This window comes from Panthera tigris, chromosome B1 (genome assembly GCF_018350195.1).
Source record: "Panthera tigris isolate Pti1 chromosome B1, P.tigris_Pti1_mat1.1, whole genome shotgun sequence".
NCBI lineage: Eukaryota > Metazoa > Chordata > Mammalia > Carnivora > Felidae > Panthera > Panthera tigris.
Window position 1 is genome coordinate 13,191,377 of NC_056663.1, and position 27,451 is coordinate 13,218,827.

At 40.2% G+C, this 27,451-nt stretch overlaps 1 long non-coding RNA gene across 1 annotated transcript in view; it reads left to right on the forward strand.

Moving 5' to 3' along the window:
• LOC122237603 overlaps window positions 1-27,451 on the forward strand; it is a 147,547-nt gene that overhangs the window by 34,750 nt on the left and 85,346 nt on the right. Inside the window, exon 2 of the long non-coding RNA XR_006216180.1 lies at window positions 16,177-16,245. This is a non-coding gene — a long non-coding RNA (uncharacterized LOC122237603). The remainder of the gene's footprint in view (window positions 1-16,176; window positions 16,246-27,451) is intronic.

Genomic DNA, 27,451 nt, shown 5'->3' on the forward strand with positions numbered 1-27,451 from the left:
CCCCTGCTTGCGCTCTGTCTCTCAAAAAATGAATAAACGTTAAAAAAAAAAATTTAATGAGGTTTTGGAGTGATGGGGGTTCAAAGCCAATGGCCAAGAAAGAATTCTTGAGACGTCTTTGGTGCAAAAAAAGGTGATTTTATTAAGGCACGAGCACAGGACCCCTGGGCAGGAAGAGCAGGCCCCAAGGACTCTGAGAGACTGATTATATACTTCAGAGGAATCCATAGATTCCTATGCTAAAGAAGACTCCCAGGATCCTGGAGGCCTAACTATTGTCAGGCTAAGGTTGTGTTTCCCTCTAGCAAAGCATTAACATTAAGACAGTAGGAGTTCCGGGAGCCATGTTTTACTCTGCCTGCCTCAAGTTATTTGTCAATAGGCTGCAGGTTATAAGGAAATTTAATTTTATCTGCCATTTCCTTCTGCTTTTGTTTCCCACATCACTATCATCTCTGGTAAGGCAAGTTTTCATAATCCATACAATATCTGCTAGTCCCACTGAAATCTACATTGATGTTTCTACTCAGCAAATTCAAACTCTTTCAACTCCTTAAGCTTCCTGGCATTCTTCTCTCTTAATTAAGTCACATAAGATCTCCTTATAACCGAATGATATTGGGCCAGATCCCTCCCTAAATTTCTTTTGGGGAAATAATCCTCCTTTCATATTTTTCATCCATGATGCATATCCATTTCCAAATGCCCAGACTTTCAGCCTGTAATAATATTTCAAGATAGTCACACCTAAATATATTCCATCCACATTTTTTTTCAATTAACAGTATGGTTTTTCAGATATTGCCACACAATTATTTTATTGCTTCCTGATTCAAAGGAAAGAACATTCCGTTGAAAAGATGGAGCGGTCACTAAATTATCGGATGATATTTATTGTATCATATGACATTTGTTTTATTTTTTTCATTGAAAAATTCTCATCTCTGGGGACAATCTACCAAAAAAAAAGATACAGCAACATTTTCACTTCAGTGTATTATGCCTTTTAATGGAGACTTTAGTGTTCTACATATTTAAATATCCGTGTTGAATATTTTCGAAGATTTGATGTTAAAATAACACAAGTTATCAAGCTAGTGTTTTGTTTTGTTTTGTTTTTCAGAGAAATTGATTTGGAATCTTGTGAAGTTTTCATAAGTTACTTTTGATGCTCTGCCTCTTAGCTCACAACAACTTTTGTATTGTTCTGTTTTTTTTTTTTTAACTAAAGTTACTAGATTTAATGAAAGACTAGTCCTAGGTCCCCCTGATATCTGAGAAGCAAAAAATCAAATATTGAGAAACATATCATCTTTGTGTCCTTAAGACTTAGGTAGACCGAATCTGTTTTGGTTTTTTGTAGTTATTTGCTTTCAGATGCAAAAAATAAAAGGGTAATTCAGAGCTGCAGGAATTTTAGAGAAACACAGAAAGAAAAATAGTTGGTAGAGTATATACAAAACTAAAAGAAAACCAACACAACTGTGTACAAAGATTTCATCCGGTTCTTTTTTTATATAGGACTCCAGTAGTTTCTCAACTGCCCTGTATATTTTATTGTGGAAATAAAACCTCATCTTTTCCCACTGGCTTTTTTTTTTATTTTTTTCATTTTAGAACAAATTTTCCAACACTTCATTTTGTACTGGTTGTTGTAGTTGCTGTTCTAATTAATTTAGCAGAGAGGTGTTCTCTGGCACTCATAATTTCATGAAAAGAACAACTTTCATGTTAAATTTTTTGATGTTTCATCACAACCCGAATATAAGTACGTCTTCAAAATTTGAGGGAGACCTTAATTCTTAATTGATTTCTGGAACATTTTGAAGAAGGCTCTCTTGCCAATGCCGGAAATATTTTGGCTGTTTAGATTAATTCAAATTTAAATACAGCTTCACTTAAACTTCAAATATAGTGAATAAGCTTTTTTCATTTACTAACTGAAAAATATGCCCATTTTCGGCCACCTTTCTTGGTTTTCATCTGTCAAAAATTCATAAAAAATCTAAAGGAAAATAAATAGCAGCTCAAGCTGTATTACAATCATGTTGCAGTGATAAATGTGTATATTCTTTGAAATAACATGTATAAGTGGCCCATTCTCTATCATGGACGATGTCAGCAGTTCCAATATGTAGATCTGTTCCTTGTTGCCCCTTGGAGATACATATCTCCAGTTCCGGAGAGAAAAATCCAGAGATTTAACATTTGAGTCTCTACCTGAAACCGATCCTCTTGCAATATACTCTTGGAGCCCCCAAATCCCCTGAGTCCTCTTTTCCCTCCAGTGCAATTCAATACATTCAATTCCACAAGCATTAATTGGGCCTCTGCTGTGTGTAAAGCACTCAGTATGAAGTACAACAAAGAATAAGCTTCGGTCCTTGTCCGTGATTTCAGCACAGGCCAAGTGTGCTCCCTTGCTTTCCCCCGGAGAAGGAAAGCTTCCACTAGCATCACTGGGAACGGAAGTAAACACCTGGATATTGCTAGTTTCTTTATTCTCCCTCAAGTGGCAAATCACCTCGCTGAGTGTGCATCCATTTCTGCCTGAGTTTCTGTGCACCTGCCCGTGTATGCACACAAACTCATCTCCATCAGATCCTCCATGGCAAGTAGGCTTTCCTATTTTTAATTTTCTTTCAAATAATTCCCTTCTTAGGGGAATCCCAAGTTATTTCTCGTTCCTGTGGTCATGGAGAGTCATTCAAAACACTCTTAATATGTCAGCACAATGAGAAGTCGCTTTCATTCATTTGAGAAAATAAGCAGCAAACCCTCTGTGTATGATGACAAGTTGGAAGAAAGTAGAAAGAAGAGTAAAAATTAAAGGCATCAGACTCTCTCAAAGCAACACAGGGCTACCATTTTTACAATCCGATCAGTAGACATTTTCCATACATCGTTATCACTGCGTACAGCGATAGAAAATCAATGTGAATAAGTTGGCAATGACCATATCATATTTGCCCATATTTTCATTTAGTATGGATAAATGCACAATGCCATCAGAATAGTTTATATTCCATATCGTAGAGGGCAACTCTGTGGACATCTATGCAAATTATAAATAGGGTTTGACCTAAGAATATTTCAGAATGGCAAAGAGGTAGCACGTGATGAGTGTATTGCCTGATGTGCACCTACGATGGTTCAGAGCATGATATTCTGCCAGGAGACCCGGGCAATAGCTTCTGTGTCAGTGCCCAGTTAAGACTGGAGTTCAATTTTGAAGTACACAGAGGAGACCAGGGATCCTGACTTGAAGCATGCCCTCCCAGTCGTGGCAAGAGACAAGAAGAATTTGACATTAAGCTTCCCCCCTGCAAATTGCAACCCTTCTACAACCAAGAAACTTGTACTGTTATGAGGAGTCACATGTATATTCTACCTCTGTGCCAAAAAATACATGTGTCTGTCTGTAATGATGAATCAGAATTATGGGATCAGATGGAATCCCATGGCTGAATTCAACTGGTGAGCTCATTGAGTGGCCACCTCTGCCCCTATGCCAGCTAGTAAGACTCCACGAACAAATCTTTCAATCCCTTCACTGCCAAGAAAACAACAAAAACAAAAATAAAAACAAAGACGCCACTTCAGCTATTCCCATGGGGCCGTGGAGACTGTGATCCACTTTGGAGGCTCAATTCAGTATCTGAACAACCAAATGAAAGAGAAAGGAATCCAGGTTGGCCAAAAAAGTTCTGTAGGTGAGCCTCTCATCCTGTCTACAAGAAATACTTGAGAGATTTTCCATGGAGTTTATCCATGAGGTGGTGAGAGTCTATAAGCTTCATGATCTTTCCATCAGGGTATGTTCTCTATATGATTTGCAGATATTTACCAAAAATACTCACAGCTGAAAGCTCCTTACACACCCCTCAGAGCATCACACACATTTACACCCTTTCCAGCTGCCCGCTATATTTAAAATCATAGAGTTTTACCACGATGTTTTCCCACTTTGGGATCTTATTTAGTGTAAATTCATGAATTAACATATAAAACGCCACCAAAACTACTGGTTATGTAAGAATCATCCAATTATTATTATAAAGTGAATTTTTATGTTTCCATCAAGTTTTCTCATTCTTCACTTCCCTAAAGCAAACTGAAAAAGGATCATTATAGCAGTTCTTTTTTTTTTTTTTAACCCCGGTTCTAATGGGAATTCTCACATGATTTAGATAATACATAACAAAGAAGCACGCCTCAGGACTGGATAGTTTTAATCATATTTGAGCCATATGATGCCAGACAGAAACGTATGGCTTGGCATGAAAATCTGTAAATCCATATGTTCTAGATAAAGAGGTAACTATGTGTGTGTGTATGTGAGTATACATACTTATTCACATACACACACACACACACATAATTTGGACATCCTGTCATTTTTCAAAGTCTCAGATGTTTCATTTCTTCATTTTCGACAATTTAGATCTCTTTGATGTTGAGGACTAACGTAGATTTTATAGCTACATTTTTTAAATCATTCTCCAATGTGAGAGAAAAGGGTTGCCTTCGTGCCATCACAAAAAATTGAATGGATTTCGATGTAGGGAGCAACTATGGCCAAATAAAACAAAACAAGTAAATGAAAACAATCAATAATGAAAACAAACCAAAACAACAAAAGAGAGAGAGAAAGAGAGAGAGAAAAGAAAGAACGAAAAGAAAAAAAACCACTAAAATAGTAAAAAATGATCCCAAATACAGTCATACTCAGTTTCTGTCAGTGTCCTTGTCACACACACATTTAGATAAAGTATGCGCTCTAGGACAGAAGGAATTTCGTGCGATACAGTGCTTCATGAAAGTAGTCATTTATCATAGAATATTAAAAAAAATTCTGTTTTACAATAGGTATTAATTTCAGCATCACCTGCATAAATATAATTTGAAATTCTTGTGAAAATCCTTATGTCCTTTCACAGTTAGGTTGCTTTATCCCATTAATGGTCTCTTCCTGAGAACAAGCAGAAGGCATTAATTTGCTCAGTAAATATTAATTGGAGGCCAAATCCTGCCCTAGTGAACCTGTTCACTGTACTCTCTTAAGAAAGCATCCACATTGCTTACTTTAGGATCTACTTAATAAGTGAATTTCTTTTTAAAGTGTGTTTATTTACTCTGAGAGAGAGAGAGAGAGCACAAGCAGGAGAGGGGCAGAGAGAGAGAGAGAGATGGAGAGAGAGAACCCAAGCAGGCTCTACACTCAGCCCAGAGAGCAACGCAGGGCTCTACTCCACAACCACGAGATCACAACCTAAGCGGAGATCAAGAGTCTACTGGATTAAGCCACCCAGGCGCACCCTGACTTTTAAAAACCTCACTTCTGGGTTAGTTTTTATGTGAAAATTTATGTTTGCTGTAGATTGTTCAGCTCTTCCATCAATTAGAAGAGTAAAAATCTCGGCGACGAGAACGTGGATCTTCTAATTTGGCAACTTTCCACCGTCTGGATTGTATCCTTCTACTGAAAGGGCTTCATACAGGTTTGGCGTGGCTGATCATTTGGAAGGAGTGTTTCTGAGGAAAAGGATCCACATCAGACGCCTGACTGTCCCTGCTTCCTCCCTCTCCTTCCCAGCCGATGGGAGTGACTGATAACAATTCCAACTTCATTATGGGTTACTTGCCCTCCGGCCAGGTACTTTATCACTCCAGCTGAAGGCATGGTCCCTAATCAACTGAAACCAATTACAAGGTGACTTTGGGTAATTAACCTCCTTGAGTCTCGGTTCCGATGTCTAAGAAGTGCCAGACTTGCAAAATATTACTGCTAGGGGTCCTTTCACATGGAAGATGCTGTTGGTCTGAAAACACAAGACCGCCGAGAACGTGCTTGCCTCCCTCACCTACGAGGATGTGAACAGTCTGTGGCCCAACTGATGGCCAAACTCTGGGTTTCCTCCTGCTGCACGGGCCCCTCCTTCTCATGTCATTTGATAGATCCCTTGAGGCCTGATCACAAAGGGCTCAAGTCTCATGCCTCTCCTTTTTCATGGTAGAGGATTTCAACCCATTCCCTGGCTTTCAATGCCACGATCTCCAGATTTTTATCTCCGGCCCTAATCTTTCCCTGAAACTCCAGACTTCCATATAACTGTCTATCCAACGTTTCCTCTCAGGTGTTCTTTGGGCATGTAAAACTTAATATATCTGAAATGAACTCTTGATATCCACTTTCACCCTTACTTCAAACACTTGGCCCTCTTCCAGTGTTCTAAATCTCGATAAATCGCATCACCGTCCAGCCCGTTTCTTACACCTAAGAGTCAGCATTTGCTCTCTTCTTTTGCATACACCCCATATACGCCAGCAAAGCTGCTGCCCTCGTTATCTGATCCCCTCCTCCACTCCCCTGGCCCCTCACAAGGCCTATAGCAACACAGTCCTGACTGATCTCAAGCTTCCCCACAGCCTATGATTCACATAGTGGGCTTTTAGGACAAAACGGATGTACATTATCCAATTCAAGTATTCCAGGGTCGGGGCGCCTGGGTGGCTCAATCTATTGAATGTCTGACTCTTGATTTCGACTTAGGTCACGACCTCACGGTTTGTGAGTTCGAGCCCTGCGTTGGCCTCTGTGCTAACAGTGCAGAGCCTGCTTGGGATTCTCTATCTCTGCCCCTCCCCTGCTAGTGTGTGCGCTCTCTCTCCCTCCCTCTCTCTCTCTCTCTCTCTCTCTCTCAAAATAAATAAATAAACTTTAGAAATAGTGTATATGGATTCCAGGGTTTTCTTATCACAGTGATAACCTGAGTATTCACATGAGGCCTACAACATAATATGGCTCCTAGAAAAGTCGCCAGCTATCTGTCTCTCCCTGAGTGGGCTCCTTGTAATTGATCATAACACCCCGCACTCTCCACTTTGGGGTCTCTGCCCCTGCTGCCAGTAATGCCCTCCCCTCAAGCATCTCCGTGGCTCTTGCCCTCACTTCGTTCATGCCCCTGCTTGAAGCCAACTCTGTAGTCCACTATGTGAAATTGTACACGCCTCCCTTTTTCCTCTGTCCCTTTGCCTTGCCTTACTTTTTACAACATATACTGTTCCTGGCATAATAATATGTATTTATTTTGGGAGGCACCTGGGTAGCTTAGCGGTTAAGTGTCCAGCTTCGGCTCAGGTCATGATCTCGTGGTTCGTGGGTTCGAGCCCCACGTCGGGCTCTGTGCTGACAGCTCAGAGCCTGGAGCCTGCTTCGGATTCTGTGTCTCCCTCTCTCTCTGCCCCTCCCCTGCTCGTGCTCTGTCTCTCTCTCTCTCTCTCAAAAATGAATATAATTTTTAAAAAAAATCTAAATATCATAACAATATATATTTATTTTTATAGTATTTATTGTCTCCTCCTCCAGTATGTAAGCTCCATTAGAACAGGGGATAGGTCTGCTTTGTTTACAGTATAAATACCAAATGTCTAGAATAATACCAGGTACGTAGTCGTTGTCTATTAAATATGTATTAAATGAATGACTCACAGTATTAATTCATGAGTTCCAGCCAGCCGAGCAAATCTAATCTGTGCTGCTGGTTAAGATCACTTACGTGAGAGCTCAGTTCAAAAGAATTTCTCAACTTTTAACATGGCAAGGATAGTAATAATATCTATCATTTACTGTGTGTTTGCCATGCTACAGATAATGTGCGAAGTATTTATTATTTACTCGCCTTACTTAATCCTCAAAAGGAACTACCTGGGATTACTCCTACTTTTGAGATAAGAGACCAGAAGTATGGGCTTCAAAGTTAATAAGCGATAAAACAGGTATAGAATCCAGAGGCTACCCAAGGCTACACAGACTGTGTGCTTTAGTTTCATACTTTACCACAAAGCTCAGACTCAAAATGCCTACAAAGGCCAATCCATGTTGGAAACCATCCAGTGGCCTTCTTGCTTTCCTTTGTCGCCTCACTTTTGACAGAGATGTGGGCACGGATAAATATTCCTCTGCCGTGGAGGGGGGACAAAAAAAAAAAAAAGCAGTCATGAATTCACGGTGATGCTTCAAAGCAGGCTTCAACAGCAAGCAAAGAGGACAGCACACAGGCTTACCCTCAAATGCTTGGCCCCAGCCAGTTGCAGGATGAAGGAATACCCATGTCAGATTTTTCGCTGCCTCAGAAGAAATTGGAAATTCAGATTTTTAAATGAAATTTCCCATAGTTCCACGTGTAAGCTGGACACTCTGAAGCACGAGAGACCATACAAAGCCTCTCTGCGGGCCACGTGCAGCCCAGAGATGCCCTGGTTGTAAATCCTGACCAAAGTTCTGCGCCGGGTATTAAAGCCGAGGGGTGAGAGGTGGGGAGAGGGAGGGCGAGAGGACACAATCACAGATAGGTTATAAGGAGGGAAAAGCTAACAGAGGGTAATGCCATTGCCATATGAGATAATCAACTCCAGAGGCTTTAGGAAGGGGAATTACTCCCATCTGAGGCAGAGGCAGAATCATACAACAAGTGGAATCTGAACAGACCCTGCAAGATGCTTCGTGTGGAAAGATACGTCAGTGTGGCAAGGCTCAGGTAAAAATAACGAGTTAGTGGAATGCTTGGAAAGGCATGAGGTGCTTATACGTTGAGAGAATCTTTAATTACAAACGAGAACAGGCATCATACAAAATATTTGAAACTTTATATAAAATCAAATTCTTGCACAGAGAGATTCTGTTACCATCTTATTAAGGTAATGTGTGTTTTTTTTTTTAGGGTCTCAATTATGACTACATTTTAGGATTAGGACATTAAGCCATATAAGTTCTATTTTTAAATAAAATCTGTATATGTTTGTATTTCACACCCGGGTATGCAGGTGACTGTAGCTGCTTTAGCCCTTTTTTTCCTTTCATTTATTTACAGGCTTTATGTTGAAAACCTCAGATGATTCTCATTTCATTACTGACATGGAGACAGCTTTGAAAATTCAGTGTGCTCCTCTTTTGAAAGTTAATTCTAGTGATTAGGAACTGATTTGAATTGTCCGGCAATAACAGTCTCTCCCTGGCTTTCAGTAACCTTCCCATCCTCAGTCCGATAGCGGAAGGTTTTTGGTTTGTGGCTTTTAAAGTGACGTTAGGGCACATATATTCTGCCCGTGAACAGATCTGTCCACCCACATAGCCTAACTACACTGTGCTCCTGCAATTATAAATTAAATAATAATTTAATTTTAAAATATTTAAATTTAATATTTACATTCCATATTGGACAATATATTTTGAAGACAGCCATTTTCTGATGAATGTTTTTAATTTTAAGGGCTCTAATATAAGGAATAATAAAAATGACATTTTAGACTATTCTGAATTTAGGAGCATAAATAGGAAATTTCAGGGCCTAGTTTTCAAGAACACACGCTAACAGGATAAACAAAATTAAACCCGTCATTCTGCGAAAAATGCCTTTTCATCCTGCACATATTTTAAGATGCACTTTTGAGGTTTGCAGAGAGTTTAATTTTCAGTTTAGAGTAAAAGATAGTGTTACCCAGTATGGGTGATAGATTAGGTTACCACAGTTATTTTGCATGACCCTTAAAAGGTGAACAAACTGAATATACCTCAAAAGCAGAGCTGTTAACCTTAAAGGGGATTACAGATTTGATCTGTGGGGAAGGACGCGCAAGCAAGCAAATGTAAAGGTGGCTGTTCATACTCCCACTATTTGGTTACCAGTGTTGGGATATTTGGACGTAACAGCCGTAGGCTGACTCAACAATGTATGCAGGGAATTTTTATCTGTTTGGTTTTACAACTTGACTTCTGCCTTTTCCTTTCTGAATTCATTTCTTTCTACCTTACTACCAGTACCTAGAAGAGTTTATTTCTGCTTCTGTAACAAGGCTCCAACTGGCTATTTTCTCCGTATTCCTTTTTCATCCTTACTTCTATATCCTGTTCACATCATTGAGGCCATAAACAACGGGGTGAATCAGACTTGAATTTAAACTGCAGTTGTGCTCTCTGTAAACTGCGTCTTGGTGCAAATTATTTAACCTCTGAGTTGTTTATTTGTGAAATAAACACCATATACAGTTATCGTAGGGACTAAATCAGGCAGGTAGGTTATCACAATGGCGGACGCATATTTCATGTCATAGCTCATTAAGGAAGAAGGTCACTTTTTTAATGATGCGACTCCAAACTTAACTTTTTGTTTGTTTTTAACTCCAAACGTAACTTTTCCGAAACCTGCTAGTGACTCAACTTGAGTGCAGAATATATATTGCAAGGATGAGGCATTACACTGAAATGGAACAATCAGAGACATAGTCCACATTCAGCCCATCTAGCTCACCTTGATAAATCACCAAAATTCCCTAGGTCCAACTGCCCCATCAAAAAACTCAAGGGATAGACTCTGAGGCCTCTTTCAGCTTGCAGAGTCCTGTTACTGGGCAGCAATGATTTCATTTTACCTAGGGACAACATTCCCACATTCTGCTGCATTTATTCGGATATTGGCAAGTAGCCATTTTTTCAGATTTTAAACACCAGTATAATTCAAAGAACAAGGTTATGCCTTTTGTGCCTAAAAAGTAGGCTTTTGAGGGCAAAGGGAAAAAATAGTGCTCAATAAAAACTTAACTACACGAGTATTCTCTTCATTGCCCAATCCCAGTAGTATTAACCTGTTCAATGCCACGTTTTTATAAACAACACATCTCCTAGACTTCATTCTTTGAGCCTCTTACTGAATTTTGATGTTGTAATCTTTTATGTCAATATACCCATTGAGATTTTATAAAATTTCTTACATTTATCTTTAGATAATAGGTATTAGTTTCTTGAACAGATATAAAGGAAAATGAAAAACTCCCATTATTATTCCTATAACACTATTTTCTTTTATTTTATTTATTTTTTAATATATGAAATTTATTGTCAAATTGGTTTCCATACAACACCCAGTGCTCATCCCAAAAGGTGCCCTCCTCAATATCCATCACCCACCCTCCCCTCCCTCCCTAACACTATTTTATAAAGAAAATAAAATACAGACGGGTAAAAATGTGTCACATATAGGGATGACACCTCTCTTGCCTCAGTTATTCTACCCCAGATTGGTCATTTTATCAGCTTTATGTTTTAGTCCAGAATGTCTATGTAAAACCAGCATATGCGCGGATAGCTTTTACAGTGTGTAATATGCTACATAAGGTCTCTCTCCACCTTACCTTTTTAAAAAAAATTTTTTTAATGTTTATTTATTTTGAAGGAGAAAGAGACAGCATTAGCAGGGGTGGGGATGGGTGGGGGCGGGTGGGGACAGAGAGAGAGAGGGAGACACAGAATTTGAAGTAGGCTCCAGGCTCTGACCTGTCAGCACAGAACCCAACGCGGGGCTCGGACCCGCAAACTGTGAGATCATGACCTGACCTGAGATCAGACACTTCACCGCCTGAGCCACCCAGGCACCCCTCTACCTTACTTTTTTTTTTTTTTTTTTTTTTTTTTTACTCTTAAGTCCCCTTGGAAATATTTCCCGGTAAGCCACGCAAAACCACCTGACTTTTAAAGGGCGGACTCCTTCCGTATTCCATTGTATGGATATTCCACAGTTTACGTGCAGTACCTTTCTACTAGGCCCCGTCTTTGTTTCCAGTTGTTTCTTATTATAAACAAGACTGCAACAAACATCATTTGACTTCTATCTTGGCAAACTTTGGTGAGCACACCCTAGCTCTGTGATTGGGATCAAAGGGAATTCATTTGCAATTTAGTTTATTTAAAAAGATGCCTTATAATCATTTTTAATCTCTAATCCTCTCAGAATCAATGTCCATTTTACGGATGAGAAAAAGTGGGGAATTAATTCAGTAAGCACACTTGATTAGTAAGCGTAGAGACAAAATTAGAACACGTCCCTCCCTAGGCTCATCGTCTCTTTCTAGCACCCCAAGCTGAATTTTCAATGGATTCCAAAGAAAAGGTCATTTGAAAAATTGGACATCTTCAACAGATGGATTAAGGTGATGGCTGGGAGGCCTTTGAAGAAATGCATAGAAAGAGACGCAGAGAAAGACACACTGTGCTTTTTTTCTCCCACACGGGCCTCTTTGGAGTTACAATAAAGCCAAGCTTTCCGCTTTCCTTGTTTACCAGGTTCTATGAAAGAGAATAGAGAGAAAGATATTCCTGTTGATGAAAATGATGACAGATAAAATGTGTTTGAAGGCTATAAAAGCTTCTCACATCTGGAGCAGCTGGCGGCCTGGGATTGGACTCTAAGGGGAGCTCATAGATATCTAATTTGAGCAATGGTTAAAAGTAAACTTGGGAACAGCTGATTCAGTGCAGTTATCTCTGGCTCTGGGAAGTTTTTGTGATGTTCAGAGGCTGGCACATAAAAATCCACATGACACATATTTGCTGAGTCTAATATCCTTATGAAAATGAACAGGGATGATTTACAGGAATATATTAGACACAGCTGTTCTTATATAAACCAGGATATAACATGCCATAGCAGGTAATGAGCCATTAAAATGGGCAGAAGAGCCTTGCTAATGTGTCAATAATTATGTACATTAAAATATACAAATAACATACAAATACCAGTAGCACAGGAGTCAGATTGGATAAATTGCTAGTCATTCAGCCCACAGTCATGGCCTACCACGAATAAAGCATTTTGCTGAAACCCAAAAGGGACACAGAGTCTTTGTACCTCAACTACATTTCAGAATCACACACGAGAGATGCTGTCTACAAAGCAAAGCAACTTAGTACTGTAATGAGAACAGAGATGGAGGTGGACCAAGGCCAAGCACCAAGGTCATTTAGTCACAAAAGCTGTCTTTTGGAAAACTCTGACATAAACTAGGGTGATTTTGAGCCCCAGAGATAACCACTCAAGTCCCACATCAGAGCTTCTGGGGATACACACAAAGAGGAAAAGTCAAGAGAAAGAGAGCTCTTGGTTGGATAAATTTACACGACAGGAGTCTAGCACGATGGGCCTCCGACCTTCATTAGAAATCTGTACCCTAGGCCTGATAAACGCTTTCCTCATGACGCTTCAAATCTAGACACGGGCCTGATGAACACGCACCAATTTCCCTAAAAGGAAGCGACCTGCAAGAAATGTGACGTGCGGCAATAGAGTAAGGACTGCCGGGCAGATGACCATGAGGGGAATAGACTTTTCACGGAGGTGGTCATAGACAGTATTGTTGAGAGGTGGATTCAGTTGAGCCCTGAAGGGTGCTGAGGTTTTTGACAGATATTAATGATGTTTGAGAGGAAAGGCAAAGAACATAAGCAGAGCTATAGAAATAAAATAGTTCAGAACATACTCAGGAGACCAAGAGGCCAACGTGGCTAACGTGTAAGAAATGTAGTAAGAAATCAGGCCGTGAAGGGTTTGGGGCTGTCAGGCTACATTTTACTTAGAAGACAGAGTCATTCAATATTTTGATCAGGGAAACGATGCGGTTCTAATGGTGCTTTTGGAAGATTCCTCTTACAGTGATTACGAAGTGGTTTGGAAAGAGGGACCTCTGGAGCAAGCCTGTTACAATAATCCGGGTAACAAAGGTCTGCCATAGGACAGTAGCAGTAGGGATGGGACAGAAGGCAGTGGTCAAAGGACTGTTGCTCAGGAAAAGACAACATGAGACTTTAAGGTTGGCAAGAGAGAGAACGAGAAGAAAGAGAAGAGGTACAGCTCAAAACGTGGTTTGGGACTTCAACTTGATAAATAAGGTGGCAGAGAAAGACACAAGGAGATTGACATGTTGAAGTAGCTAAGTTAATGGGGCTTCTCTGCAGAAATACCCAACAGACCTATGGAAATATATAAATGGAGCTCAAAATCAGGAACACGGCTGGGACTGTATGTTTGCAATTCATTTTGCTCTGCTTACAAATGATACTTGAACACAGACATGAGGGTAGGAGAATCTATATGCAGGGTAACACAGAAAGGCTAGGAGAACAGACCATCTCACTGGATCAAGAGCAAGAAGCAGTGGCCAAGGAATCGAGGAATGAAAGGGATGTAGGAAGGAAAGGAGGAATGAAATGAGGAATGAGAGGAATGCAGAACAGAAAGGAGTGATTCAAACCCAAATGAAGGTGACACAATAATCAATAATCGGTCTGAGCCTAAAAATTTCTGTGGGACCTATGCCATTGAGAAGCAGAAGCATTCCCTAAGAAAGAAGGGAAGAGAAGGGCAAGGGAGGGGGGGAGGGAAGGGAGGGGAGGGGACAGAAAGAAAGAAATTACGGGACAAAGACTTGAGGGGCAGGCAGGTAGTTCTGGGAGCCAGAGCTAGTCCAGGGTGTATCACAGGAAAAGGCTAAGATTAATGACAAGGACCAGGGTCTACACTTTTTAATTACACCTAAGATGTTACGAAGACCTGTACTCAGCAGGCAGTAGGAGCCGCTGAGACTTCAAGAAAAGTCTGACAAGAGCCAGCGTGATTTTACAGATTGGGTCAAATTTCTTCACCCACTGAAACCTTACAGCAGTTTCCTCTTGGTGTTCGAATAAAGGTAAAAATCTAGGTCAGGACCCTCAGTCATACATCATCTGGTTTCCACCTAATACTCCGGGTATAAATCATGATGCTTTACTAAGTCTACCTCAGAGTTTTAGCATATTCTGTTCCCTCTGAATCTCTCTCTCTCTCTCTCTCTCTCTCTCTCAAATCTCATCCCTCACTTTCTCAGGAAGAGAGTCTTCTCTGAGATTCTAGGTTGTAATAGATCCCCTATTTATACAGGGTGGCAAACTATCTTTTCCCAACACCAAATTTCAATTGTAATTCTACGTATATGTGGGTCATTACTTGTTTAGCACCTGTATCCAAAATTAAATTATGAGTCCCGAGAGCAGGGATCATGTAAAACCCTCAGATCTGGCACAAGAAAGAAATACATAAATCAGTTCAAGACTGTGGATCATTGGAGATGATTAATTTGATGTACGGACTAGAGGTGAAAAAACAGGACATTGTTGAAATGTCCGGAAGAAGGGTTGTTGGAAATGTGATACATATAGAAAAAGAGAGGTATGTTTACAAGATGTTTTAAGAGTTGAAGCAATAGGACTTGGATATTAATTGGATGGGTAATGTCTCAATAATTTGAGAGGCCCTATAAATATATTTAATAATAAATATTTAATATATAATATAATATTAATATTATTTGTTCAGGGCAATATTTAAGTTCCATTACTTTCTGAACTTGCTGATTTTGAAGATATCCTTTCTCAGATCTACAAAATCTCTCAATGGTCCAGTCCCCTTTTTTCCTACATACTTTTTTATAAAATTTTCTACAAGTATTTATTGAGAACTACGACAGGCACTCTTCTGGGTGCTTGCCTATCAGTGAACAAAGCAAAGATCCCTACCTTCATGAAGCCTACATTATTTTGCAGAAAATGAAGAGTAAAGAGTATATATGAGTGTAGGATATTGTCTATTTGAAGGCAGTATGTACAGGACAGGGCAACGTAGAACGAAGTGAGGTGGAATCAATACAAACAGCATGACCCTAGTTTTCTAGAGCTCGTAACATATATTAAGTTTAGCATCTCTTTTATTGTTTTGCTTTTAATGAGACCCAGAAACGTTCCAGTTGTAGGTATCCGATGAACTATAATAGCTCCTTTTCTCTCTATACCTGGAGATAACATCCTCAAGGACAGGGAGGGAGCAAGATGTGCTGGCAGGAGGAAGAAAGCTTCCTTCCAGGTCAGCCTGCTGGGGAGCAGGAGGGGGCGGGGTTCCGCACCAGCACCACCCCTGCCCCTCCCCCTGGGTAAAGGCTCTACTCTCAGCACCTCCCCCTACTTAGCATCTCGGCGTCTTTCCTTACACTTCTGGATGACTCCTCTATTTTGCTATACTGAAAATACTAAATATTTTCTCAGGCTGCTTTTCTACTTCCCACTTCTGTCAGCTCTGTGTCTCTAAAATCTTTCTCACAGGAAAGTACCGGACAGCGTATTCCACATGTAGGCTACGTTTTTTGTTTTTTGGTTTTTTTTTCCAACTAGCTTGTTACATTTAATTTTTCATTCATGAATTAGAATTTTTTCACGGTTTTCTGAATAGCATTAATAAGATTTGCATATTCATCATCACAGTAAATAACACAATATAAGATGATAAATATTTAATAGCTTTTTTTCTCAACTTTCAGAGAACAGTTGGAGCAATTCAAACTGTTGAGACACTGTTTACTTAGAAACTGACTTTCTTGAAACAGAAGGTAAACATATTTTTTAAATTTGTTCATAGTTTAACCAGTAAGAAAAGAATGAATTAATCCCTTAGTTTATCCCCTTTCATGAAAATTCTGTCATCCTCTGCAATATACACTCCTAGTCCACAAGAAGATTATTTTTTCAGCTGAAAAAATGTGTTAAGTATATTCCCATTATTTTAATTAATTAAAGCTTAACCACAAGTTTAAAAGTGAAACATTTCATTATTGTTTTCCTTATTCCCAATAGGGGAGAGGTTTATTTCATAATAAATTAAATGTACTGATTATTTTGGCTTGTGCAGACATGACTGTAAGGTATCTATATGTTTTCAGTTAATGAATCCATCAGTTCCATAAAATTCTAGATTCCTGGCTTCTCTTTATAAACAAACAGGAACCTCAATACTTCTCATTCCATCATGTCTGGCTGCTTCATTTATTCACATATTAGTATCACCCCTCTGTCTCTGAAGGCATATAAATTGGCAAATCCAATGCATTGATCCAGAAAAAAAAGTATAAGCAGTGTTCCCTACTTTCAAAAGCTTGCAACATAATGAGAAACAAATAATAATCTTTAAAAGATAAGTAAAGACAAAAAGACAGTTTTAATGAGATAATACATGTATTTCCTGTGCTTGTACTGAAGTTTCAGATTAAACCCGCTTCCCCCCGCCCCCCCCCAAAAAAAACCCTGAAACCAGTGCCATAGACATGCAAACTTTTTGAGGGTGTAAAAGAGAAGTTGAAGAGTTACCAGATCGGAGAAAATAAGAATCCCTTTGGGGAGTTGGTGAGCCATGGTACCATGATACTCAGGAGGGGAGGGCTTCTCATAAAATGAATCCAATTGAGGGGAACTTAAAGGTAGTCACCCAAAACGTTTAGTGTATGTCTCCTGGTGTTTGAGGAACCTGGGGACTGATGTCTGACATTTTCCAGGAGAGGTCTAAAAGGCTACAGGCTGCAGGAGTGACCAACCCGGTGGTCCACTCAGGCAGAAAAAAGCTGAATGAGAGGTGACCTGTGTGCCCTTCGGCGGGGGCCAGTCCAGTAGCCGGGGGTCTGGAGGAGATTCCCTGAGGGAGGAGGAGGGATTCTCCCAGGTTTGACCCCCCCACACCCCTACTTTATGTTTTGCCACTGAAAACAGTCCCCAAGGTGTGTATGTGTGTGTGTGCCTGCGAGTGTTGGGAAGAATAAGTTAGATAGATTCGAGGCTTTGGTTTTACACTGAATTTGACTTAAAAAGTCAAAGCCTCATCTAAGGGACTGCTTATTTATGACCTGAGAGTAATCGTGAAAGTTATGAAATCACTTGAAATTTCAGCCCAAGTCCTAGAAATACAGCTTGTTGAAAGTAGGTTGAAAGGTGGCCAGGAAGGGAAATGGTAAAGCTATTCTCTTTCAGTGCCCTGCCTCGTCCCACTCACCCAGGGAAGTTGTACAACATGAGATGTGGCACAGGGGACCATCAAGGCTGTGGAGTATAGAAAATTAGTTCAAAGCAAAGAAATGAGCGTGTATTGCAGAGGGTGACAAATTTTTCATGAAAGAGGATAAAGAATTGGCTTAAGAATCAGCTGGGCACTGATTACAGATCATTACAGACTTTGGACATAGGAATTCTGTAGGCACATCAAATTGTGGCCCCGTTATCTAAATGTGTCAGTGCATCACTCTGCATAGCTGACTAAAAGCTGGAGACTGTCTGGATAGGAGAGTAAAAATACCTTATGGCTTCATGTGTTTTGCTTTCTCTTTAAGAACTAGGGGAGGGGCTGCCTGGGTGGCTCAGTCGGTTAAGCTTCCGACTTCAGCTCAGGTCATGATCTCACCTTTTGTGAGTTCACGCTTCACATCAGGATCTGTGCTGACAGCGCGGAACCTGCTTTGGATCCTCTGTCCCCCTCTCTCTCTGCTGCTTCCCTGCTCATGCGTGCGCCTACTCTCTCTTCCTCTCTCACAAATAAATACATAAACATTTAAAAAAATATATGGATAAAATGGCCTACCCAGCTCCCTTATCAGCCTCCACAATTAAACATACCAAGCAAATCAACATGGGAAGAAACCTATCAAACCACTGTTTCAGTAGGAGTAGGATTCTAAAGTTAAATGGATAAGGAGAAGTAAACTGCAAGCGATAGGCTAGAAGCCAATCACTTGAATGGTAATACAGACAAGAGATATATCAAACACTAGGTCTCCAGGAATTCTTGTGTCACTATGAATATTTAACTAAACACATGGAGGTAACCATGGTCCTGAGAACAGAGTATTGAACTTGAAACCAGTGGATGAAGGCTGTCTTTCTACCTAGTTGTACATCACGTTCCTGAATACATTTATACCGATTGTGGAGAAAGACGGTCTTCCATAGGTCTCCTGGGCTCCTACCTGCTTGACTAGTCTGTCAATGAAGCAAAGCCCTGCCTGTTCTCTGCCAGGTCCCTTTCTGAGGGTCATGTTTCCAGAGAGCATCCTTGAGAGATGATGTAATGTCTGCTTCTGAAACCAAGAACAAGTTTGCTTACTGCTTGCTCTAAAAATGATGCATTCGCCAGGTACGGTGTGGTTCAGCTTCAGTGCAAACCCACTGGGCACATGGCATCCGTCTGGGCCCTTCCACATCACCCCCATGCAAGGATGAGGGAAACTGGCACAAACATGACGATCCTCAGGCTGCCGGCTGTACTTTCAGCGACAGAGTCACTGACACGGGCGTCTTGTGGCTTCTGCCGGCTTCCATGAAATGTGACCAGGCGAATTTAGTAGCTTACAAGTAGGGCAAAATCTCTGACCTAACAAACATCACTAATGTGTAGTCTCTACTGGCTTTCCCTGGCTGGATATATCATTCAGAGGTATTCAAAATATTATATTTAGAATGCTCTCATGTTGCTAGTCTAAACTGTCCTGAATTTTTGGAAAAATGTAACCGTTAATGTCTCAAATAAATTAATAACATGTATGTACCTAGGTAAGTCAGAATCCTCTTTTTACTTGTTTGGTTCTTTAGTACTCATCCTTTATTATTATTAGTTTTGTTTGTTTATTTATTTATTTTGAGAGAGAGACAGAGAGCGGGAGTATGGGAGGAGCAGAGACCGAAGGACAGAGAATCCCAAGTAGGCTATGTACTGTCAGCACAGAGCCCCACATGGGGCTCAACCCCACAAACCACGAGATCATGACCTGAGCCAAAATCAAGAGTCCATTGCTCAACCAACTGAGCCACCGAGGCAACCCAGTACTCATCCTTTAAATATTTATCTTTATTTTATTTATTTGAAAAATTTTTTTTAACGTTTATTTATTTTTGAGACAGAGAGAGACAGAGCATGAACAGGGAAGGGTCAGAGAGAGAGGGAGACACAGAATCGGAAGCAGCTCCAGGCTCTGAGCGGTCAGCACAGAGCCCGACGCGGGGCTCAAACTCACGGACCGCGAGATCATGACCTGAGCCAAAGTCAGCCGCTTAACCGACTGAGCCACCCAGGGGCCCCAAATATTTATCTTTAAAGTAAGCTTCAAGATCTTCTAAATTCAGGTCAGCAAGTTCTTATCATCTGGACTTTCCAGCTCCCCACCTTTCACCAACTTACGTTAGCTCTTTCTCCTCCAGAGACCCGCTCACACACCCCCACACAAATACACATGACTTGAGTTAAAGACAGAAAGATGATCTGTTGGTCTCTACTCGTCCTGTGACATTGGTTGCAACTTGTAATGTCAAGGAGTTACCTCAACATGAAAGCAATCTATAACATAATAAACAGACGTGGCAGTATAAAAACTATTACTGTAGTCTTATAAACGGCAGGCTGCAGTAAGATAATTATGAGGATGAATGGCCTTATTAACATCAAACACAATAGTATTTTTCAATAAACTTACAACGAAGCATCTTCCATTGCTTTGCAACCAATATTGAAGAGTTGTGGAAATAGGAACTTTTTTTCCAATTCATAAGGGCATAAGAAGAGATAGTGACATAATTATAATTATATTAAGAAACACGGTTGATTGGCTGTCAGCATACTTTACATTTAACAATCCTGGGTGTTTTTATGTGATAATGGCATAATGACAGTAATGAACTTAGAAGTTATTCTTAGCAGAGTATCACAGCAGAGTGCAATCGATTTCTGCATAAGCTATAAATGCAATCCCCAACCTTATAGGTTATTGTAAATGCAAAGCACCAATTCTCATTCATAACTACTTAATTAAAGAATATTATTGGTTTACCTGTAATTGCTTTAATTTATCACAGTGTTACAATTTATAAGTAATGTGTGTTATTCTTCAGTAGTTTTATTGTAATTACACATAATTTACAATTCACATTACTGGATTTCTAATTAGCCTCTAAATATTCTTGGGTATAAAAATGAAAATACTATTTTAAGGAGAATAGGATAATTAACAATGTATTAAATCTATTGGCTATCAAGCATTTACCAAACAATAAAGTCAACTAATTTAGGCGATTTAAGTTGGTGAGTTATAAAATCTTATAAAGTTATAGAGTATGACCTAGTCACTCTTCGAGGTACTAACATTGATAAGTATCTGTTTCGAATTCATCTTAGCATCATTCTGGTCCACATTCTATTTGGCAAAACAGCACATTTACCATTTCCTTTTGTGTTGGGGTGGATGGCACCAGAGAGGGGGGTGAGGAAACACACCTATCACGATATGCCGAAAGGAGCTTGTCTACTCCTTTGCCCGTTTTTAAGTTACTCTACTCTGTAGGATAAATAGTGAAAACAATGAGTCAGTTGCATCTACTTTGTTCCTGGAAATTGGGAAAGATCATGTGGTTGTCCAGAAAAATCACGATCCTGAATTTTTGTTGCAAGTTTCTTAAAAGCCTTGTTTTGGCATGAAATCGCTATAAAGCCAAAGTCACATGACTTGGCCATTTTACTTAAAGACGACTAATGAAAGACACATGACTGGGTCTAAATGTTCCATAAAATATGCAGCCACCTGTCCAATGTGTTTTGAAAGGTCTTCAGACTTCAATATCTCCTCTGAACCAAGCTGACGTCTCTAATATTAGAAACAGGGCTTTGGGTTAGGCACTTACCCAGAAAGTTTCTGTAAGTGCAAATATGCTATGTAGCATGGGTGGAACATTCATCATTGGTTCTTATGACTGAATTCATAGGAATTCATTTCTTAGATGAGGTAGTATCAGGCAGAAGAAGTAAGAGACCGAGAAAACACGAAGTCCGGAAACAAAGAAGAGGAGAAGAGTAGCAGGGCGTTCTGTTGAGGACAGCAGCCTAGGTGCAGTGATAAAACAACGTGCAGCACACTTAGGTGCCCAAAGGGCCCTGTGACGCCTCTACGTACCAGGACAGAATGGAAGATCATCGGGAGGAATTGAGACTGGCATCAAAAACAAATGTCACTTCTTGGCAATTTTGCCTAAGGCCAACCTTAAAATCTCCCTGCTAAGATTTTGCTTCTTCTTATTATCCCAGCCCTTGACATTGTTGCACGTCTATATTTTTAATGAACATGGGGCTTTCCATAATTCAGAATAAAAATAATTGGCTATAATTTTGTACATTGAATCAAAAGGTAAATTGCTAAAGTCATAAATGACATTTACATTTCAAGCCATATCGCTAAAACTGCCAATCATCCTCTCTATTCACCTGCATTGAAATTTGGTTGTAATGAATAAAATGGGTCCCCTCTTAGCATAGTACTTCAGCTACACGCACAGCCATCAGCAGATATGAACCATTAATGGGGCAAGTGTCTCCTGGGGTTTTTTGTCTGCCTATATTGAAAATGCCCACATCCCCACCCAGCACCATTTTATAGTCAGAGACCCAACCAAAGATTCCAACAACTGTGACTGTTTTGAGCACCCATGGGTTAATAGGTCTGTCTAGGCTTCTCCATTAGCGGTGTCACTGTGGTGGAATCAACAAAGCCCTATTCTGAGGCCTTTGGGGACCATCTTGGAAGCGTTCTGTGATAATGGTGCTCATTGTAACTGGATGTGACCGATGGTTAACTCATAGCAGCAACTAAAAATGCATGCATTTAACCACACTAAATAGAATTCTAGCCCAGACCAAGCTTTGTGTATCAGCCTCCTGATGTCACAGAATATACCGTGGAATTGATTAGCTAGTTGCATTCAATCGGGCTCAATATATTTTTTTCTGTGTATTTTTAGGCAAGAAATGTACAATTAAGATTTGTGGGCTGTCTGCATTTCCTTCTCTTCCAGACTGTCTGTCTTCAATATGCTCAAGTCAGTTATTAGTTTAGATTATAAATGTGTCTCACTTACTCCTAGAAACAGGTTGATTAAGTTGATTTTTCAACAGTAAAATCCCTCTTTCTTTCCCAGTATGTATATGCGTGACTTTAAATCATACTTAAACACATATAGGAATATGGACGTTGGAAATCTGCACTAATCGAAGCAAAGAGTTTAATGGGCCTTATAAAGGGTAAGGACATGCCATACCTCAGTTGATTGCTTCTCAATTAGGACACAGAATGCTACCCCATTCTTCCTTTTGGGTATGCCTTGAGTCTGTACAGTTCAGTACATAAATGATTTTCCATGGCTTTTTAAAAGGCAGTGCATATTAATATTTTAAACTCAAGTAATTGCTTCTGGCTCAGCAATGGGTTTCATTTATGAGTGTTTATCCTCAGCAAATGGAAAGTATGGTTAATCTAAGTTAAAAATGGGTTCTTTAAATAGCTCTAATTACATTCTGTTTATATTTGTATGTATTAGACACTTAAGATTTAATCGGTAGCAGTTCTAACAAACCATAATGTTTATTAGCTGGTTTTAAATTATTGTTATGGATGGCAGTTGAATGGGGAAATAAATGATTTGTCTACTGTAAGACACAGTAAATAAAAGATGGACCAAGGTTAGAAAAATGATTTTTCGCATCACTTCAAGTTTTAAAATAATTCGTCAGAAAGCGGTTACGTAAGGTAAATTCTTCCTTGTTTTGTTGTTTGTTTTTGATCACTAAAGATAAAAAAGTAAGGTGGTCTCCAATGATCTCAGGCTAGTGGGAGTTTTGCTTTCAAAAATCACTAAGATCTTGATGTTCAAGCATCAGAAGGAACTAAGTTTTACATTTTAATTTATATTCATTTTACCTTGAAGAAGAATAAACATCAGATATAATAGGTTGATTTATAAAATGTTAGAAACCCATTTGTTCCAGGTTGATGTAATGCTGGATGAAACCAATTTAACTTGCTTGAATTCTGTATTTTGATGAAACAGAAAAGGCTTTGTTGGGTTCTGCTTCCTCTCCAAGAAAGCTGTGAAAGGACTTCCCTTATCTTTGGGGAAAACTTCTCAACTGCACATGAGTGTTACTCAGTGAATGAAGAGACTCATAGTCATTTTCTTGACATTTCATTTCCCATTTATTTTATTGGGACTTTTCAAGATATGCAAAATGAAGTATAAATCAAAAGACAATTTATAATAACATCTGTGTCTCTGTGGAACTACAAGAATTTATCATTGTTTTTAAAAGGTGACAATATTCCCAGAAATTTGTGGATTTATTAATGTCGTTTTAGAAATAAAAAAGAAGTGATAGAATTGTGATTATGGGTTCTCTACATGGTAGACAAGTGGGGGGAAAAAACCAGAGCAAGATCTTATACCAGATTTTCTCCTGGGCAAATGTTTAATTAGAAAGCTCTGCAACCTTGGGCAAGTAACTAAACCTTTATGTGCTACAATTTCCCTATCAGTAGGAAAGTAGGGAAGTGGTAAAAGTATAATAATAGTACCCATGCCATAAATTTAGTGTGAGTTAGAATAATATAGGCAAGCGCGCAGAATGGTGCTTTCACATACACGTTAGGTGGTAATACTGTATTCATTTCGTCTCTCCCTCTAGCTCTGAGCTCTCTACCAAGAGCTAGGAGCTACCATCGTCTGCCAATTCTTTCTTTGCAGAATCTCTCTCATTGTCCCTTTCTTTTCCATTCCGGTTGCTGCTTTCTGGAGCATGCCCTTGTTACCTCATGCCTCAGCAGTAAGCCTCTCATATGAAGTCTTGTCTCCCCTGCCCAGCTCCACCATTGTGTTTGCCTCCCAACGCACTCACAGACAGACCGCCCTCAACCTCAAACCTGCTCAAAGGTTCCTCTCTCTGCCGAGAACGATCCCACACGCTTAGCATGCAGGGCACTCCAACATCTGGCCCCGTCACCTTCCCTTCCACGCTTCCCTCCCGTGGCCTGCCCACGCCCCACATCCCAGCCAACCCTCACTGCCCCCTCTGGTTTTCCCTCCTTGACACTGGTACCTTTACGTTTTCTTGGAATACACTCTACCTACATCTGGCTTTACAGAAGTTTTCTGATCCTTCGAGACCGCAACACATGCCATTTCCATGACAGCCCCTTTTCATATCGGCTCTGGGTCCTAAATACATGTGTTTTGTGCCATTCATAGGCCACGTATCCTATTTGCTTCTTAGCGCAAATATTCAGAAATGTGTCTCTTCTCCCTACTGTATCACATTCTCCGGCGTAACTCAAGCCTGGTGCATAATAGGTACTCAATGCTTGTATATTTGTTGCATGACTAAATGTTGCTCGGTGCTAAGTATCTTGCATGACTAAGAATCAGGGTACGAAAGTGGCCATCAGCAGGGAATGTTTGAATTAATTAGTAGATGAGTAAGTTCGTCACTTACTTTAAGAACATTGTGAGAGCCTTATCTCTTTTGCTGCCTCCACGTTCTCTCTCATGGACCATTTCTTTCTAATAATCGTTCCCTGGTTTTTTTACCATGTGTCACACATGACATTGGTACCCGTGATCTGGGGGTAAACACGTGTCACTACTGATAATAATCTTGGAGGACAGCAAGGGGACAAGCACAGCAATCATGACAGTGATATGTGATGAGCATTATAGCAGCCACTGTCCAGGGGATTATGGAGATGAATAGCGGGGATCTGACTTGGTCTGGGGTTAGGGAAGTGCTCTCCGAGGAAGTGATTTTTGAGCCAAAACCCAAAGAAAGCACGGGGGAGCCCAACGGAAGGGGAGGGAAGCAGGCCAAGATAAGTACCCATACTAGGCTCCAAAAACAAAGCTGAGAAGAAACAAAAGAAGAAAAAAGTCTCTGCCCCACAGAGCTCGTAAATAATAAAATAATTTGCAATGAGTACACTAAAGAAAGAAGAAGCAAGCAGGTTGCTGGGGCCTAAATATACATTTCTGAACAGGTGCCATTTAACCTGAGATCAGTGGGATAAGACAGATATGAGATCCTTCTTTCTAAGCAGAGGGGCCACCCTGTGCAAAGCTCTGATGGTGGGAAAAACTTGGACTATTCCAAGAACAGAAAGAAGACCAGTGTGGCTGGAAAGCTGAGATTACCAGAGATGAGTTTAGGAAGGTGGACTTCGCACACCACAGAGGACTTCATAAGTCAAGAAAAAGAGTCGTCTTCTATTCTGAGTGCACTGGGAAACCATCAGCGGTCTTTCAGCCAGAGAGTGGAGTGACCCAACTTATATTTTAAAGAGTCACTTTGCTTTCTGCAGGACGAGACAGGAAGAATGGAAGCAGGACATCGGGACAATGGTTACCGAGATGGGGGTGGGAACAGTCGAGTTAAAAGTGGAGGATGCTCACACACGCAGGGGGAGAACATTGAGCGGGATGTGTGGATTGGACTGAGGGATGGTTAGAAGAACCCTAAAGGGCTTAAGCGCAGCTGTGATCGAGGGAGGGTCTTTTTGCCAACTCCTCTCTCTGGGCCTCTTTGGTTCTGGAGTTTGTATCTTGGCCCTACTACAAGGGAAGAGAGTTTTCTTGGATTCCTTATTATAAACTCAGCTCTTAAGACCTTAAAACAAGCTTGGAAGGGAAGCGTTATAAACTCTGATGTCAAAGTCACCTTCAGTCTTGAACCTGGCTTCTCAGTTGTCCTTGTCATCTTTCTCTGCAAGTGGAGATTTAAAGAGTCCCTTCAAGCTGCCTCCATCCCCCATGAGAAGACTGTGATCTCGCTTAAGATGTGGTTCTCAGCTGAGCTTGCGGGGATACCTTTGGATTATCTCCTCCATATTCCATGCGGGGCTCCCGAAGTCCCTTCCTATGTGGCAAAACCACCATGGAAAGGAGCTAGGCCACATACAACACAGTCTCACCCTTTGCGATTCTAACTCAGGATTCTAACTCTAACCACATCTCCTATTAGCTGGAAAGATTTATTCATGTCTGCACCCTGCTTCAATGTCCTCATTTTAAAACAGGTAATCATTCCTACTTTGCAGAATAGTTGGGGCGGTCGGTTAGACCCAGTATACATCAAACATTTATAAGCACTCAATAAATGGTAACTATTATTATATGTTCTTGCCCTCATCTGTTACTAAAGTGACAGGGCCACTTGGCCAATGCTAGCCTAGAACCCACATTTCACAACATAATGTGTCTTTCTCTATGCAACATACAAGCAGATAGAAATTTTCATGGGTTCATGGATTCTTCTCAGGTCTCTTTAGGAATAACAAACAAACATATCCCCCGTCATGCACATTTCAAGCCCTTTGAGACTTCTCTGTGCCCCGGAGAATCGGGTACACAATTCGTAATTTTACTCAGCAGTGAAATGCCACTGTGGTAGCAAAGAAGCGAAAGCAATATTTCAACCTAAGAACCAGGTCTGGCACCCAGAATAAAAGACTCTTTTAATAGGAAGAATAATCTATCAATTTTGTGAAAGAGCTGTTGGAAAAGGCTTGAAGTCCTACTGCAATATAAAACATAAATGGTGCATTGTCCTAGTTTTTTTGCTGGAAATTGTATGTTAGCCCTAAAGGACAGAGATTTTTTTTTCTTCTTTTGCCTCAGCCTGCATTTTTAGAGTTTGCTATACAGACAACTCTATTTTCTAGGGGTTAATACACGGCATAAGAAAAAGAGAAAGCATGGTGTAAATGAAGATAATCATAATTGTAATAACAGTCTTGTGCATTTCCACACTTAACGTGTAAAAAAGAAATCTTATGTTTCTGCAAATAAAGAAAGACCCTTCTATTGTTACTACTGTTTTATGTACTTTATGGTGCTTTATTATAGCAGGATAGCTATAACCCTAATCCTGAAAGAGGGAAGTCATATGTCCCCAGAGGAGTGTCCAGGCAGCTCATTTCT